The 19414-nt window shown below is 42.9% G+C and overlaps 1 long non-coding RNA gene across 1 annotated transcript; it reads left to right on the forward strand.

Annotated features, from left to right (window-relative positions):
* Positions 1-16598: 16598 nt before the first annotated feature.
* LOC133954889 (uncharacterized) lies at positions 16599-17053 on the forward strand. Its single transcript, XR_009920835.1, has 3 exons — positions 16599-16671; positions 16851-16916; positions 16996-17053. It is a non-coding gene; the product is annotated as an uncharacterized LOC133954889 (long non-coding RNA).
* The last annotated feature ends 2361 nt before the right edge of the window (positions 17054-19414 follow it).

Genomic DNA, 19414 nt, shown 5'->3' on the forward strand with positions numbered 1-19414 from the left:
TCTCCTGCTCCTCCGTCTCCTTCTTCTTCTTCTTCTTCTTCTCATGACCGAGCAAGAACAGGCACGACAAGGGGAGCCCGGCAACGCTAAGCGAGTCTTTTTTTTCACCTTCTCCTCATTCTTCATCTTCTTTTTCTCATCACCGAGCAAGAACAGGCTCGAGTACAAGACAAGAGGAGCCGGACAGGCACGGCTAAGCGAGTCTTCTTTTTCGCCTTCTCCTCATTCTTCATCTTCTTTTTCTCATCACCGAGCAAGAACAGGCTCGAGGACACGACACGGGGAGCAAAACAGGCTCGGCTCCGAGGGTCACAGGGATGTTTCTCCCATCGCCGTCCCTGTGACCCTGAGACTCGTGAAGCCGTGCCTGTCCGGCTCCACCTCGTCGTGTACTCAGCCCTCAACGCCAGCAACCAAGCAAGCCTCTCGGCGCGGGCCCCTGGGTTTCAGACACCCAGCCCGTAGAGACTCGCCAACGCGGGCATCCCATGGGTCCGAGGTCACACCGGCACGCAACTTGGAGCCTGGGGTGCTGAGATTACACCGACCCTACGTCTTTGCACATGTTGTTCAGCTGTAAGAGAAATAATACACATTTGTTTCTATTTCATTATTATTACTGCACAAGTCTTCTTTTCTCCTTCTCCTCCTTCTACTTCTTCTTCTTCTCATCACCAAGCAAGAACAGGCTCGAGTTTCAGGGTCACAGGGATGTCTCTCCCATCGTTGCCCTGTGACCCTGAGACTCGCAAAGCCGTGTCTGTCCGGCTCCCCTCGTCGTGTACACAGCCCTCAACGTGAGCAACCACGCAAGTGAAACCCATCGTCGTCCCTGTGACCCTGAGACTCGCGAAGCCGTGCCTGTCCGGCTCCCCTCATCGTGTACTCAGCCCTCAACGTGAGCAACCGCGCAAGGCCCTCGTTGCGAGCCTTCGGGGTTTCAGACACCCAGCCCGTATAGACTCGCCAACGCAGGCATCCCATGGGTCCTAGGTCACACCGGCACGCAACTTTGAGCCTGGGGTGCTGAGATTACACCGACCCTATGTGTTTGCATGTGTCGTTCAGCTGTAAGAGAAATAATACACATTTGTTTCTATTTCATTATTATTACTGCACAAGTCTTCTTTTTCTCCTTCTCCTCATTCTACTTCTTCTTCTTCTCATCACCAAGCAAGAACAGGCTCGAGTACACGACAAGGGGAGCCGCACAGGCACGGCTTCGCAAGTCTTCTTTTTCGCCTTCTCCTCATTCTTCATCTTCTTTTTCTCATCACCGAGCAAGAACAGGCTCGAGTACACAACAAGGGGAGCCGCATAGGCACGGCTTTGCGAGTCTTCTTTTTCGCCTTCCCCTCATTCTTCATCTTCTTTTCGTCATCACCGAGCAAGAACAGGCTAGAGGACACGACGCGGGGAGCCAAACAGGCTCGGCTCCACGTGTCTCAGGGTCACAGGGATGTCTCTCCCATCGTTGCCCTGTGACCCTGAGACTCGCAAAGCCGTGTCTGTCCGGCTCCCCTCGTCGTGTACACAGCCCTCAACGTGAGCAACCACGCAAGCGAAACCCATCGGCGTCCCTGTGACCCTGAGACTCGCGAAGCCGTGCCTGTCAGGCTCCCCTCGTCATGTACTCAGCCCTCAACGCGAGCAACCACGCAAGTGAAACCCATCGTCGTCCCTGTGACCCTGAGACTCGCGAAGCCGTGCCTGTCCGGCTCCCCTCATCGTGTACTCAGCCCTCAACGTGAGCAACCGCGCAAGGCCCTCGTTGCGAGCCTTCGGGGTTTCAGACACCCAGCTCGTATAGACTCGCCAACGCAGGCATCTCATGGGTCCTAGGTCACACCGGCACGCAACTTTGAGCCTGGGGTGCTGAGATTACACCGACCCTATGTGTTTGCATGTGTCGTTCAGCTTTGAGAGAAATAATACAAATTTGTTTCTATTTCATTATCATTACTGCACAAGTCTTCTTTTTGGCCCTCTCCTCATTCTTCATCTTCTTCTTCTCATCACTGAGCAACATCAGGCTCGAGGATACAACGCGGGGAGCCAAACAGGCTCGGCTCCACGAGTCTCAGGGTCAAAGGGATGTCTCTCCCTTCGGCGTCCCTGTGACCCTGAGACTCGCGAAGCAGTGCATGTCCGGCTCCCATCATCGTGTACACAGCCCTCAACGCGAGCAACCACGCAAGCGAAACCCATCGTCGTCCCTATGACCCTGAGACCTGCGAAGCCGTGCCTGTCCGGCTCCCCTCGTCGTGTACTCAGCCCTCAACGCGAGCAACCACGCAAGTTAAACCCATCGGCTTCCCTGTCACCTTGAGACTCGCGAAGCCGTGCCTCTCCGGCTCCCCTCGTCGTGTACACAGCCCTCAACATGAGCAACCGCGCAAGGCCCTCGTTGCGAGCCTTCGGGTTTCAGACACCCAGCCCGTAGAGACTCGCCAACGCGGGCATCCCATGGGTCCTAGGTCACATCAGCACGCAACTTGGAGCCTGGGGTGCTGAGATTACACCGACCCTATGTCTTTGCATGTGTCGTTCAGCTTTGAGAGAAATAATACAAATTTGTTTCTATTTTATTATTATTACTGCACAAGTCTTCTTTTTCTCCTTCTCCTAATTTTTTCATCTTCTTCTTCTCATCACAGAGCAAGAACAGGCTCAAGTACACGTCAAGGGGAGCCGGACAGGCACGGCTAAGCGAGTCTTCTTTTTCACCTTCTCCTCATTCTTTCATCCAAATATGTCATTCTTGGTGTATGGACATTATTAATAAGCATACTCTACTGGCAGCAACTCCAGCATTTAACATGAAAATCAAATTATAAATATTCTTTTGCAATATTTTTATTCTGCCTTCGTTTTATCAACAATGTTTTTCATGACTTCATGCTGCCTTATCCAACTGCTGCACTTTCTTCACAAATTGTCCAAGCAGTCCAAATTCCAGGGTTAAATTTGCACAACATTTTTTGTAGCTTTATTTTTACATATGCAGTCCATAAACATGTGATAAGGAATCTTTAAGCTTATGAAAATGTTACTCCCTTAACAACTGACCCATTATATTTTTTAATAAGCACAAATTAGATCCTAAACACAACACAGCACACTGAATACGCTTTAGCATTTATTCTTGACCTAGCTCCTGTGCTGCTGACTATATCTTTCACAGGCTTCACTACACTAAGATTGCCATTGTGTATCAGGAGATGTTTAATATTGTGAGATGAAGTACAACTTTGAAAATTATAAACGTGGAATTAAAAAGTAGGATAGTCACAATAATCAGAACTAAAAGTTGACAGTTTTATAATGTCACCAGACTTCCATCTCAGTAGAATGGAATTTTACTGAATCAAACAACCACATTATTTAAATTTAGAACTCCCTTAAGATCACTTTTTGGCTATATCAGCAAGCCAACCCAGCCACAGAAGCCACAGTCATCCTACCAAATGTAGCTCAGTATTGTTTTATTAGGGTCAGGCATTTTTTAGGTCTGTATGTGTCCAGCTTTGTGTACACTCCTATGTGTGCAAATGTTTATATTAATTTTGAGATATCACCTGCAGCTATGTAATTTCTATCTAGGCGTTTATAATGAATGTCTAATAATGCCAGACATGTTGTGAATAGAGACAGTATCATTAATTGTCCTCGTTTTAATGTACAGGATCAAGACAGATTAACACTCCCAAATAGGTAGTAGTGTAGATACTTACCTTTACTTACCTATGTCAGTACTTGAGAAAGCCTATTATTATAATTGTTAATATATTGAGTGCCCTTATACAACAGTATGGCATAATACAGCTACATATTCCATGACATGTGCAGAAGACATGAATGTTGTCAATATTTAATCATGACCTAAGATAACTCTTTTTCAAACAGTGATTGTTTAAAGAGAGAGGGCCAACCCATTAACTCCAGTGGACCCAGAGGGACCGAGGGAACTGGCTGAATCCCCTCTTCATCCAGAAGCAACGGAGGAGGAGGGAGAGGAAGGGGAGGAAGGGGAGGAGGAAGAGACATTCGACCTCTTGTTGACACCTTGTGGTAAGAAGAAGTTTATGTTTATGTTTATGTTTACAAGTCTTATCTTACTAACATCCAAGTTAGTTTCAATAAACATCCTAGAATACATTCAGTAGGTATTTACTTTGTCATTTATGTTTTTTCTCTTTTGCCAACTGTACATTAGACCCTGCACCTACAGCTCCTGCCACAGCCCCATCCACCTCGCATTCACCTCCTGGACCAAGTTCCCCACCCTCATCTCCCCCGCTATCCAACTCAAAAGAGAGCTGTCCACCAAAATATCCCGGTAAGACCCTGCAAATCAACCATTTACGTAAAGTATGTTTACCCAATAAGTTTCATTTAATATTTGGACTTTCACCACAGTTCAAACAAGGTTCATACTATCGTGTCTTCCCCGCAGTAGAGTCTTGTTGAAGTCGATGTTTGAAGAGAGGAGACGCGGACCCAGTACTTACAAGTATAATGTTTATTACACAAGAGTATTACAGGTCAGGACGAGTTTCTAGAAAACTCGGAGATAACACACAGGCCGAATAGTGAAAATCCGCCCTTGACTCTGCAAGGTAAGGTGTTTTATAGGGGAGTTGTTTACCACAAACCTAGAGATTTAATGACATCACACAACCGGGCCTTCTGCCTAAATTTGGGAATGTGTCATACCTTAAGATTTAAGGACCCACTGAAAACCATCTCTCCTCTTATTATTCCATAGGCAGTTCAAGGATAGTTCAGACAAAGAGAAACACACTGAACACATCTGGAGATAATACTTAAAGGTTTGAACTTAAGATTCAAGGCGCCTTTAGATATTAACATGTCATTATGATCTATACTTATGCTATAGAAACTCAGAAGCTGAATATGAACTTACCATTTATGGTTTGTAACTGTGCTATGGATATCTATTAGCTTAAGGAATACACTACAATACAATTTTGAGTTCATCATAAGGATGATCATGATAAATCTGATTCCTGTTTTAGAGACAATTTAGTCCATGACACCACAAGACACTTGGACATAATGTGTAACACTGTCCTTTTTCATTAAGGCTGTTCTTACTAGCATATAATGGTAATTTGTCACCCTTTAATATCATATTAAAATACCCTTACCTTATATAACTTTTTTCTCTTTTGCCAACTGTACATTAGACCCTGCACCTATAGCTCCTGCCACAGCCCCATCCATTTCCTATTCACCGCCTGGACCAAGATCCCCAACCTCATCTCCCCGCTCTCCAAATGCAAAGAGAGCTGTCCAGCAAAACATCCACGTAAGACCTTGCAAATAAGTATTAGGGGCCAGAAAAAATTGCTACATTTTCAGTTTTCAACAACAGATCCCATTGGTTTTGATGAGAAGAATTTGAACTTAAACTTAAAGGAGCATAGACTTTGAAAGTATGATATTTCACGTGCCAAATGGATACAGAATCTACTTCCCTATTTCTGTGCCTGGCAGATAAATTTAGGTATTAATAAGTGAAACCTTGAAAAGATTTCCAGAAACATTCTTTTATGTGTTGGATCTCAAACATTTTCTTCCACTAACTCCCTAGGGACCCGCAAAGGTGGAAAAAAAGTCAACCCAAAAAGTAAGATTTAAACACTATTCCATTTTCCAGAATTTAATTTCACATCTTTAACAGAGTTAAGCAAATTCTTTATCAAGTTAGATCTAAATATGACATTTAGAGTTGTGGCTAACTAATTATATTTATATTCCTCTGACTAGGAAATTAATTGTCTCTTTTAATTTTTCAGACTGCAATTACCACGGCTCAATGGGAAGTTACCCATATTCTAAAATCTGCACGGAAAGAGTTTGAGATGTAAGTTGAATATTGCACATTTGCACTGACTTAAAATATTTTATGGAACACTATTATGTATATTTTACAATTCATGTTTTACAATTATGTTTCGAGGGAAATTTTTAAATTATTAACATAATGTGTAAATGAATGTGTTAATGTGTGCATTCCTGGATCAGACATGATATGTGTTTGTTAATCTGGTTAGAAAACATCTTATGCAGTAGGGGATGCTGACTTAAAAGATAGTTTGATTTGGATTTCAACAGTATACATGCAGATAAGAATGCCCTGTGTGCAATTATCCAGGTGAATTCTTACTCACCACTAGTTTTGTGAAATACATAAAATATTCAGTTTACACAGATTACTAAGATGGTACTTTATATTTGACATCTGACTGACCTTTGCAGGAAGATCCTTTCAGGGCTTCTACTGTCAATTTTCATATTGTAGTGGAATATGCACATTAACTGCTTCATATACACATGATTTTTTCATCGTTAATGATTTAAATTTGTATTCTTTATGACCACTAATTGTTTTCAGGGGGTAAAGGAGGTGAATGTGAGGTGGCTGCCATGCCCCAAATGGTATGTATAATGCTTCATATCTGATGCCACATCGTGATGCACCATCACAAGTTCTGAATTTTTATTTTACTCCATAGAAGGTAGCTCTGTTATGATGTTGGATTCAAGTCAATCTAAATCTATTTACAATAACTATTTAACTATTAACAATACCATACCATACCATATTTACCTCCATTGGTTCTCTGTTTACATGTTCCTGTGCATTTATATGCCCATAGTGATTAAAGATCCATTTACACTAAACATATTTTCTCTTTCCCTTTTTGTTGTAGCAATTTGAGGTGGAAAGATTCCTGGGTCCCTAAAACAGAGCTGGAATAATCCGGACAGAGGAGGATGCAGCTTATATTTCTGCTTGTTTGACGTGTAATTTGTTATTTTAGATGTTATTGTATATTGTGTTAATGTTACATTTACTGTTTCTTGTTCTATTTTACTGTTTTTAAATAAAATGTTATATAAAAACTGTGTTTTGTGACTTAAAATGGGTTAAACATCTGCAGCTCACAGAAGGCAATTGTATCGCAACTCCCATCTCCAGCACAGCATGTTCTTGTATGGAAAAGGCCTACCAAGCTATTTAATAGAGGTCATGCTACAGTAATTTTCAACAATATGTGTGCAACATTGACTTTTTCCCAATATTTCTAATTGAACTATTACACACTTAAATCTTGGCCATATATGACCTCTCTGTCAGCCGAGGGATGGTTGGTCATATCAAGTTAATATAAAAAAAATACATATGAACTCTATAACATGGTGATTCAGCAGGGTGACAGCCACAGGAAGAACCTGTTCCTGAACCTGCTGGTCCGGGAACGGAGGACCCTGTAGCGCCTCCCAGAGGTGAGGAGGGCAACAGTCTGAAACTGGGGTGTGAGAAATTGGTTTGTTAATGAACAAAGGTGTCTAAGTTGGTCCAAAAGTGAAACATATGATTGTGTATGAAGCAAATACACATATTTTGAACATATCTGGCCATTAAATACCACTTAAACCGATTTGATCCAGCTTGGACCTCAATGGGGTCTGAGAATGTACGCCACAGAGTTTGGAGCAAGATGACAAAGATGAAATGTAAACTTTGTTGTAGAACAAAAGCAAAGACATCGTTGTAAAGGTCTTGGCCTCTGTAGTAACATTATGTCAGTGGGAAAATTGTGGATGGCTCCTGCTCCTAAGGGGTGAGCTTTGAACCTTGCATCTGAGTCAGCTTTGATGGCTTACAGGATGGAAACTAAATATGCAACAGACATGGTATGAACTGTTTTGGAAAGGTCTTGAACTCCCCTAACATAGCCCAATACCAAACTATGGGGGGCGCCACTGAGTAGGGCCAAAACCTTGAAAAAACGAGATTTTACCGTTTTATTAGTAAGAAAAACTAAATCTGACCTAACAGGTGTTTTTCTTAGACCAAAATACCATAAAGAAGCATGCAAGGTCCCATGTCACAATCTCACAAAATAGTGAAAATACATCAGAACTACAAAAGGTGAGAACAACACACATACACGTACGGGACCACCATTCCGATTTGTAGTTCTTTGTATCCTTCTTCCGGGTTCAGATTAGGGTTCTAAAAATAGGGTTTGGGAAACATATTAGCGGTTTGTTTTTAACCAAATATGCTTAAAATAAATATCGTTATAAAAAACAGACACATATACGTTTACCAATGCTTTTTCACACTTTATTGTTACCGCGCTGTTCCGCGGACAGAAAAGGGTGCATTCACTGCCCAACGGATTTATCACCGTTTTCACACAAATCTTCAGGAACTATTACCAGAATTATTTATTGGTATAAAGTGTTAAAATGGTTAACAATTTGTTTATATACAATCTGCCTTCCAAACAAAACCATATAAAAGCATAGAAATTGATTAATAATCAACCAGTTATTTCGGATGACTAATAGAATCAGATGGCTTGTGAACATACCTCAAGTTCAGTCAGACAACTCACGTTCGAGCATTGAGAATATAGAGTAACCACAAAAGGTTTTAATGTTGCAGGAAATAAGATTTGTTTAACAGAATGAATAATAATGTAGACTGGTCGTACACTTGTTTAACACTACTTTCTTGGCAATAAAAATTACACATTGATTAAGGAATAACTCAGATATGCAGTGACAATATTTTATTGAATACAAGTAGAACATCAATACATTGGAAAACATACTAAATTATGATGGCTTAATTGTGTTGTTGAAAAATATGTTTTAATATCGAGGTATTCAATGGCTTTCCCTACATTGATATTATTTATAAAAATATACAATGAATACAAAAATGTGACATCCTCTGTCCATAACCCTCAACAAGAGTAAGGAAAAACTACAAAAAAAAAAAACTATTAACAGGGGATAAAAAATGTAGAAACCTCAGAGAGAGCCACATGTGAGGGATCCCTCTCCCAGGATGGACAGAAGTGCAACTGATGCCGCTTTATCAGATCTGACAATTAAAAACACTTAAAGTAAACTTAACTATTTAACCCTAAACCTAAGGCAGTATTTAGGATTGCTAAGGGTCAACAACGTCCTCCTCTGGAATCTGCTGTCCACTGTCAAGACCCTATATAGGAAAATATAAGGAAATACATGGTAATTTACATTTAGTTCAATGTGTATGATCCACAGAAAAATGCATTTCTCATAAATGTTTAAAACAATATTCAACTAATCAAAGTATCTATGATTACTGTCCCATGTTAAAATGTCATTAATCACCTGCATGTCAATGTCCTCCTCCTCATCAGGCTCTTCCCCCCAAACAAGGTCCAGCATTGACCCTTTAAGCCCTGCCTTTATTAGCTCCAAGTACTTTTGCCTCACTAAGGCAAGTTGAGAATGCTGCTGAAACAATTTGCACTTGAGCTCTCCCTGGAGACCTTGAAGGCCTTCTTTGGATAGACTCCTGTGGCTACCTTAATTATGAAGACAAAAAAAAAATTATGATTAATTTTTGATATGGTGCATAAACAGAGACAACTCCTAACAATTTTTGATCAATGCTTACCCTCTAGGCACCATGGATTGCGGTTTGTGGATCGCGCACCGGGGGTCGCGGTGTTGGATCCAGTGTGGCAGATTCTGAATCATGTGGGCTGATCATGGTGCTGGTGGCGGACCCTGTGTCGCGTTGGCATTGGGCACGGGCGGTGGACCAGGACCGCGATGGTGGCTTGTGATGGGTCCTGGTGGGCGGCGGTGGACGGTGACTGAGGACTGGAGTGGCGTCTGGTCTGGATGGTGGATCGTGGACTAGATGGTTGCTGAGCATGGACTGTGCTTGCAGCGGAACTGCTTGGCATGTCATGTTGGGGTTGTCCTTCGGGATGTCTCCCCTAATCAAATGCTGCTAGAGACTTTGATTATTGATGATGTTCTCCTGCACGTGGCATCTATTGCACTTCTGTCCGTCCTGGGAGAGGGATCCCTCACATGTGGCTCTTCACTGAATGAAAATATTGAAACTGAAACACACATATCTCGCCATAAATATCTTCAAAACACATTTTTATTAAGAAACATTACTTAAACATAGCGTTTTCCAAAAAAGAATACAGCAATCTCCGCCATGTTGCTTTATCAGAGCAACGCAGAGCGAGAGCACGGCAGAGGTCTGCGCAGGCGCACTGGTCGTTTGGAGCATTTCGTCAGATCTGTACGGATATTTTTACATTGCGTCTTTAGTAAGATATCTTACGAACCGCTTCGTGATGTTGTGCAGTGAGCACTTCAGGAGAGAGGACTTTGACAGGACGGGGCAGACTGTCCGGCTTAAAGATGGTGTTGTGCCAACCATTTTCAACTTTCCAGCTCATCTTCAAAGGGTATGTGTATCAGTGACAAACAATAATTTAAGGTGTATAAGATTGAAGTATAAATATAAATGTGTGATTATGTCACATTTTAGCTTTTTGTTTCTGCAAGTTATATAATGTGTTGTTTATTACAGCACATTTTAGACATTCAAAACTTCTTTACTGTTTATTTTAGTCGGTAGCAACAAGAACCAAAACCACTTCTAGAAGGGCGGATGACAACCTGCCAATGGACTTGATGCCTGATGTTGTGATTTGCCTGTGGAATGTCACAAACTAATGAGAGCATCATGTGGCTTGTTATATTAAATCCTTTATCTTGGTGGTACCCAGAAAGGTCTATGATGGTGTTAGTTGTCAAAGAGCCCAATATTATTTGAGGTGGTACTCAGTGTAAAATGTTTGAAAACCACTATTTTTAGAGCATAATACTATTTTTTTAGAACAAAACATAACTATTCATAACTATGTAGTGTCATAACGACATCTCTGACATTTATAACAAATCAAACCGTTTAATAATCGGTTGAAAATTGAGTAAGTTATAGTTAATCAAAAAGTGCATGTTCCACTACTAACACAATGTTATGGCTGGGCGAGCAACCCCTGGCAAGATGGCCGCCACGTTCGACTCCGTTTGCCGGTGTTCCAGTTTAACTGGCGGGCATGGCTTCTGGCGACATTCCAGATGGTGAGGCTGTTTTTCAAATCCGGTGGCAGATTCGTCATTTTCAAAAAGCGCCTGTGTGTGAAGTGTGGTGATCAGCTGAAGGTCTTGCTGAAATAAAAATCCTACAAAAACCCTTCACGAGTTCATGTGTCCGTGTCAGCATCATGTTGAGACCAAAATATACATTTAAATGGTAAAAAAAAAAAAATAGTAAAAAATCCTTGATCGGGATACGAAACAACAAGCTGAAACACTATAAGCTTCAAGCCTGATGACGATTTCACTACACCACCGAGTCACTGAAATAAACATTGCGCGTTTTACAAATCTGACGCTCCTCTTCATAGGAGACACAGGGAACACACACGCGTCACCAGCTCCACTCGAAGTGCTTTTGTTTGTCGCTGGTGATCATTACAACGCGCACACGCCAAACAAGTGCTACATGTAAACATCCCTCACATCAACAAGGCGGAAGCTCGAGCGGTGTTTTCATGAGTTAAGTTGGTGAACGTGCTTCTAATGGACGTGTGGAGCTTCACGTGTCCTCCTGTGGCTGCTGGTTAAAGTCAGCGGACGGGATTTTAAAAGAGTGTTCTCGCTGTTGTCGATGATCAGGTTCTGTCATCGGAGAATGAAAACAAGCCAAACGCTCATCACAGAACGGGTGTGTTGGTTTGTCGCAGCTTCTGTAAGTCAAGTGTTGTTTATCTGTGTGAAATCAACAGATGATCTGTCCGAAGTGTGTCGAGTGTGTTGTCAACATGACACATGTGTGACGAGGCAAAATATAAATGTGAAAAAATCCCACCACGGGAATCGATCTGCTGTGGTCCACATAAATATAAACATAGTGACAATGGCACTGTCCACTGTACCACTGATCAAAGTGATTAATAGATTCACCTGTATGCTTTTATCACTGTGAAGCCTGTGCACAACTTAACATGCGTTATTGTTTCAGGGAACACGCCCAGGTTAGCTTGTGACAGTCAAAATGTAACCGTAAACTCAGAGTTATCGGTCACACGTCACACATTTGGACACCGCTGCGCCCGTGTGCTTAGCACACGCACGACATCATGAAAAACGGCTGTATCCTGCACTAATACAAAGCAGAAGCCACAAAAGAGTTTGCGTGCTTACTATAAGTCTGCGTTTCATGTGCTCGTTGATATCATGGTTGGTATGAAGCAAGTATACAAACGGTGTGGCTATTACTTACCTTTATGGTAAGTAATAGCCACACCATTTAAGATTTGTTTGGGTCATCTGTTAGTTATCTCCGTTTCCTCATCAGACACAGGTGGAAATTCCAACACAATACAAATACTATTAAATTAAACTGTAAGTAAGGAATACATGGCCAAGAGGTTTTATAAAGGCTCCCCAGCTTATGTTCACCAGTTAACATATTAGCACATCACAAACATTTTAATTTAATACAAATGCCATCCATGTCAGTGGCGGTTTGGGGAACGGGCGAAACGGGCAGCCGCCCGCGGCGGCACATTCATCATCTGGCCCGCTTCGCGGGTCTCTCTGGCCCGCGAAGCGGTTCGCTATTATCTATGATTTATTTAATTTTTTTAAGGGCTCGTGCCGCCCCCCACCTGACATGAGAAGGTGCCGCCCGGGCGGCTGCCCGGTTCAATCGTGCCCAAAACCGCCACTGACTTTGATACTAATTTGACACTTGTGTAAAACGTTTGGCTAATTATAATTATACAAGCACTGGAAAAATAATTAGGAACGTAATTTCACACATGCTCAATCAAAGTCACCTGTTGGTGGCAAAGCCTAAATATATTCAGAGAGAGACAGCGAGAGAAAGAAAGAGAGAGAATTACAAATAGCTTTAGAGAATTGAGAAAGTGATAGAGTTTGGTAGATTGTTGAGGCAAGGTTAAAGTATTAAGTTAAAGTATTTAGAGTATTTACAGCAGGGATAGTATAGACACATATTGCAGATATAGGATCGATAATTGTAGATATTAGATATAGGACAGATTTGAGTAGTGTCACAGTCTGCTCGTCTCCTGCCTGCCAGTATTTTTCCACTCACCTGTCTCTGCTCCACTCTGCCAGTCAGCCACACCTCCTCATCAGGCCAACTCTTCACACCTGTGTCAGCCCTGGCTGTATTTAATCCTGCTCCTGTCTCTGCTTCAGTGCCAGATCTTGTGCGTTATGCCTGACTTCCAGCGTATTTTCCCCGGACTGTTCACCTGTTGCCGACCTCGTCGACCCCTGACCTGCCTACCTCGTCTCTGCCCTGGACATTACCTCAGCCTTCTGCCTTCGACCACGAGTTTCGCCTTTTCCCTCCTGGTTACGCTCCTGCTCGGCTCTGTGGCTCCACAGCCCCCCACTGGACCTGTCTACCAGCTAGTCTGCCTGTGCTGCTTTTGGGTCCTCACCATATCCGTGACAAGTAGCAGTAGGCATAAATTAGCACAGGGTAATATTCAGATTAGTAACAGTTTAGTCAGGGACACATAGTTAGATAGTTAAAATGGACCGTAAAATGGTCAGGGAAATTGAAGACTTCCTGAGGCATAATGCCTATCCTTTAGGTTTATCCTCCAAAGAGCGGTATACCATAAAGAGGAGATGTGAAAATTACATCTTCAAGGGTAAGTAGTGGCCTTGTCTTTCCAAACAATAAGGCACTGATGTGGAGTTACTAATATCATCATGGCCCTCAGATGGGCAGCTTTACTATGTATGCCGTAGAAAGAAGCAGGGCGAGTATCTCGCCAAAGTAGTTACGTCACCAGAGGAGGCAAACAATGTGTTTGTGGCCTTCCATGCGAGCGAGCATGGAGGCCATTGCGGGATGGAGAAAACACAGGATGCCATTTTCTTGCGATACTACTGGCCTGGGATGGAAGAGGACATATGGAAATGGGTGAGCTTGAATTAATTTTGTCAGTAACCTCTGTGGATGGTGTAGTAAATTACACATTCTATTTCATATTCAATTTGATTCTTTTTTCATTTAATGATTCCTCACATTTGTTTAGGTATTGGAGTGTCCTCCCTGCCAGGCCAGAAGGAATGTCCTCAAAATAAAGAAGGCTTACATTCCAATTCAGGTGACTGCCCTGAAATAACATGTTATCCCGGAAAAACAACACATTTCCATAACATGTTCTCTTTCCTCAGGTAAATGAGCCACTTGAGCTTGTTGGGATGGATCTGGTTGGAAAACTGACACCGACCAAAAATGGCCACCAGTACATTTGTGTCATGATTGACTACTTTACCAAATGGACAGAGGCCTATCCATTGAGGACCAAATGTGCTGCTGAGGTGACAGACTGCATTATGGACTTCTTCTATAAGTTTGGTGCTCCAAAATGGCTTCTCACGGACCAAGGAAGAGAATTTGTTAATACGGTAAGAACTCCTCATGCCATCTGTATCATCAGCGCCGCCGCTCCCATAACGCACACTATGCACTGTGCGTAGGGCACAAAGTCCTGAGGGGGCATCAAAAAATAGGCAACTGGAAAATCATCAGTTATAATAATTATGTAGCCGCTCGTTTTGGGGACACTAGAGCAGGTCATGCGTTCGGGACAGCACACCCGTTTATTCTCCCCTCATTTTACAACTTAACTCGTATCATCACAGATCGCATTTACTTTAAAACCCCCTTTCAAAATAAGAGTCACTACCAACAACCCGCTTAGAACAGGAAATACAACTCAACCCACAACAATAACGTCATTAAATAAAATAGCTTACAATTATAATACCGATATTATTTCAGTATAGAAATATTAGGCACCTTTTAGGCATGTATATCACAAAACAGGCAGAACAAGAGATGTATTTAATCGCTCAAAAAAAGTTATGATGGTGTGAATTGTTTGCTTCTAAATCTATGCTTTATTGAAGAAAATTGCTCACTTGTATACTTCTGCTTTTAAGTTTGTATTTATGGATGACTATTTAATTTCTACGAAGATTTTGCACATCTCAATACTTGTGTGTATGTATGTTTTGGCTGTTCCGTGTACTGGGTTTACCAATTAGATTTTCCTTTATCGTTTTAATAAAACGTAAAACTGTTAGAAACAAACCTTTTTTATTCAAGGGGAGGGGGGGGGGCATCATAAAGGAGTTATGCTTAGGGCACCAAAATAGCTAGCTGCGGCACTGTATCATAAATGTTATGGGCTCAATATCAATGTTTCCACTTTTCTTTCAGCTCAACTATAATGTCTGTGAGAAGCTTGGCATTAAGATAAGTCTCTGCTCTCCCTACCACCCCCAGACCAACGGCTTGGTGGAAAAAATGAAATGAACTATTCAGAGGTATGGTATATGTCAGTTTATGACTTTTCACATTGCAATCTTAATGTCTCAATGTTGTGTGTATGACCTAACAGGACCTTGACCAAATTGGTGGGGGAAAAACCAAACACCTGGGATGGCCACCTCTAAGCAACCCTTTTTGCTTTAAGGACGAAAGAAGCAATTGACCACCAGATACTCCCCCTTTTTCCTCACATTTGGACGTGAGGCCAGGTACCCTACGGAGGTTCCCGAGGAGTATTTGGTATGTAGGAAAGTACACATGTAATGTGTGTATTTTGGGAAAAACTGGAAATTAGGATGTTTCACTTCATGGCTGCTGTAACTCAACATTCTGATGTGTTTCTTGACAGAGGTGACAAATGATGGTGTGGAGGCTCTTATTGCCCAGGAGACCCAACCTGTTGGAATGAAGAGCCTCCCTGCCCACTACAGAAGGGCTCAAGCCAACATGGAGAAAGTAAGGGAAAAGATCAAGAGAAAGAGAGAGGAGATGTGTCATGACGACCATTTTAAAGTTGGCCAAAAGGTGATGAGGGCAAACATACGCCAGGAGCAGAGAAGGGGGGGGGGGGGGAAATGGAGACCTCCATGCTCTGCCCCTTCACGATCGTGAAATTGGAGGGGAAAAACGCGGATCTAGTCACGCCGAAAAGTAAAGTCATTCATAAAGTCAACATTGACCAATTAAGCCCATATATTGAGCCTACGCCGCGCATCCCCCACAAATGGATGACCGAATCCACAATGTCCCTCTCACCCTCATCTCAAGTCGCCTCAACCTCAGCTCCAGCACCCTCAGTTCCAGCCCCGTCCCCCTCATCTCCAGTGGCCTCACCCTCATCTCCAGCCCCCTCATCTCCAGTGGCCTCACCCTCATCTCCAGCCCCATCATCTCCAGCCCTGTCACCCTCATGTCCAGTCGCCTCTACCTCATCTCCAGCCGCCTCACCGTCACCCCCATCTGCAACAGTGTGTGTCCCTTCAGACATTTTGGAAACAGGTAATAGCTAATTATGACTTAAGTTATTTTGCTAATATTTATTGCAAGTAATATGTCAACTTTTTTCTACATAGTGGTACACAACATTTGGGCTGGGAAAAAGCCGGAGGTGTTGTGGAGCAAAGCAGGCCCTTACAAACTGTTTACACGGAACCTCCAGGAACACCTTCGTCCAGATGCACTTGTGGAAAGTGAAGTAAGCAAAGTTTTCAGCATTTGGATTTTTTATTTAGAAGTGGGTTCAAATTTGATTCCATTTGATTCCACCTAACGATTGCGCTGTGTAATTTCGCAGAGGCAGGGGATATCTACTTGACTCCTTCCAAATGACGGACATTTGGAGAGGTAAAAATAAAGGACTGAGGAAGGTAAGTGATAAATGTGACTACACTGCATATGAGGGAGGATCTTTTTAATCATGCTCCTTCACTTGTAGGCCTTTTTTGTCTTGGTCATATGATTTATTTATTCTGCATCTTAATATTAGAGCAAATTGCTACTGAGAGAACCGGTTTGATTTTCTCTGTTCTATATTGCATGAATGCAGATAGATCCCCTGGATTATGATGTCCTGATTGGAGCTGTCTGCGAGCACCATCACTGGACACTAACTGTAAGGGGCTTTGGCTATAATCACAATATACAGCTCCTGTTGTTAGAATAATTCCTTGTTGATTTTCGAATTTGTCCAGGTGATGTATCCTAAAAAGAGGCAGTCCGTTTATGTTGATCCATTTGGGGCTAGCGAGGAAGCATTAAAAAAATGCACTGCAGTAACCAGGGAAGGGGGGCCCTGGTGTGGAGGGTGTTCATAGAATTTTGAACGTGCTATTAATTATTCCTATGCTGCACAGGGCTTTCAGCGGGGCCACAACTGCTCACGCTGGTCCAGTCAAACCATACCACACGCTCGACAAGTTGATGCAACCTCATGTGGTGTTGTGTGTAAAGTAAGTGAAGGTGCTTGATCAGTGTTGGGCCACAGTCCAGAGGCTGAACACCAGACACTGGAGCCGACGGTGAGGACAAAGGGTTGTAAAACTTTTGGAGGGAAAACTTTCTCCAGCAGGCCTGAGAATCTCCCCCTGGTGGTTGGAAAATGTCCTGAAGCGCCTTCAGGACCCCCGCTGAGTTACAAGCCCCGCCCACTGAGGTCCAACTCTGACACTCAATTGGCTTAAAGCCAGCATCATCCTATGACCAGCACCTCAAGGAGGCAGAACCTCTCAGGTAGAATAAAACCACTGAGACATCAATAATCGCTGCCATTTTCCCTGCTCTGAAGACGTCAACAGACCCCTCCGGGTCTTTCCAGATGATTTAGTTGCTAAAGGGGGCAACCAGAGTTATTTTCTTTTATTTTCTTTTATCTTAAGTTTGATCTTACTTCGATAGAGACTATTTTTGTTTTTAACCTGCTCCTTGCTTTTAAGGTAGCTTGATTGATAAAATGTCAGAAATGTTTACCCTCATCAATGCTGCTGAAAACTTTAATGTTGATGATGTTCTCCTACACTTGACATCTATTGCACTTCTGTCCGTCCTGGGAGACGGATCCTCACGTGTCTCTGAGGTTTCTACGTATTTTTACCCTGTTAAAAGGGTTTTTAGTAGTTTTTCCTTACTCTTGTTGAGGGTTAAGGACAGAGGATGTCACATCATGTTAAAGCCCTATGAGACAAATTGTGATTTGTGAATATGGGCTATACAAATAAAATGTGATTGGTTGAAAGTGAAGATGAGTGTGCAGATGTCTGTGTTGCATTTAGACACTCAATAAAAGACCTTACCCCAAACCATGATACTAGTATTTTTTTCCGACTACAACCTCTTACGAGCCTCTCATTACTCGTGTTTGTATACTTGCCTCATACCAACCATGATATCAATGAGCACATGAAACGCAGACTCATAGTAAGCACGCAAACTCTTTTGTGGCTTCTGCTTTGTATGAGTGCAGGATACAGCCGTTTTTCATGATGTCGTGCGTGTGCTAAGCACACGGGCGCACCGGTATCCAAATGTGTGACCGATAACTCTGAGTTTACGGTTACATTTTGATGTCACAAGTTAACCTGGGCGTGTTCCCTGAAACAATAACGCATGTTAAGTTGTGCACAGGCTTCACAGTGATAAAAGCATACAGGTGAATCTATTTATCACTCTGATCAGTGGTACAGTGGACAGTGCCATTGTCACTACGTTTATTTTTATGTGGACCACAGCAGATCGATTCCCGTGGTGGAATTTTTTCATATTTATATTTAGCCTCGTCCCACATGTCATGTTGACAACGCATTCGACACACTTCGGACAGATCATCTGTTGATTTCACACAGATAAACAACACTTGCATTACAGAAGCTACGAAAAACCAACACACCCGTTCTGTGATGAGCGGTTGGGTTGTTTTCATTCTCCGATGACAGAACCTTATCATCGACAACGAGAACATCTTTTAAAATCCCGTCCGCTGACTTTAACCAGCAGCCAAAGGAGGACACGCGAAGCTCCACACGTCCATTAGAAGCGCGTTCACCAACTCAACTCATGAAAACACCCCTCGAGCCTCCACCTTGTTGATGTGAGGGATGTTTACATGTAGCACTGGTTTGGTGTGTGCGCGTTGTAATGATCACCAGCAACAAACAAAAGCATTTCGAGTGGAGCTGGTGACGCGTGTGTGTTCTTCAATGCTCCCTGTGTCTCCTATGAAGAGGAGCGTCAGATTTGTAAAGCCTGGTATAACGTTTATTCTGTGTTCGGACTATCACCAGATGACATGGGCGTTACCTTAAAGCACATCTGGTGATATGAAGCTAGCGTAAGTTCAGTCAGGAAGACTTAACCTGCAGACGATCAGCTGATCGGGGGTGTGCCTTATCATCCAATCAGGTCGGGCGCGGGCTCTGTCAGCCAGTCATCTAGCAGCTGCCTAACTTTAAAAGTCCCTTTCCTCTCACTCAGCCTGCCATCATTCAGCGTCTCACGAAACCCCTCCTCCACCCCATTCTCCTCCCGGCTCGAAGGACATTCACCTCATCCGGACCCCGACCTCAACGGATTACGCCAACGGATCAAGGATCATTGCAGCGCCCAATCATGGTGGCA

The sequence above is a fragment of the Platichthys flesus genome, chromosome 6 (assembly GCF_949316205.1).
Source record: "Platichthys flesus chromosome 6, fPlaFle2.1, whole genome shotgun sequence".
Taxonomy (NCBI): domain Eukaryota; kingdom Metazoa; phylum Chordata; class Actinopteri; order Pleuronectiformes; family Pleuronectidae; genus Platichthys; species Platichthys flesus.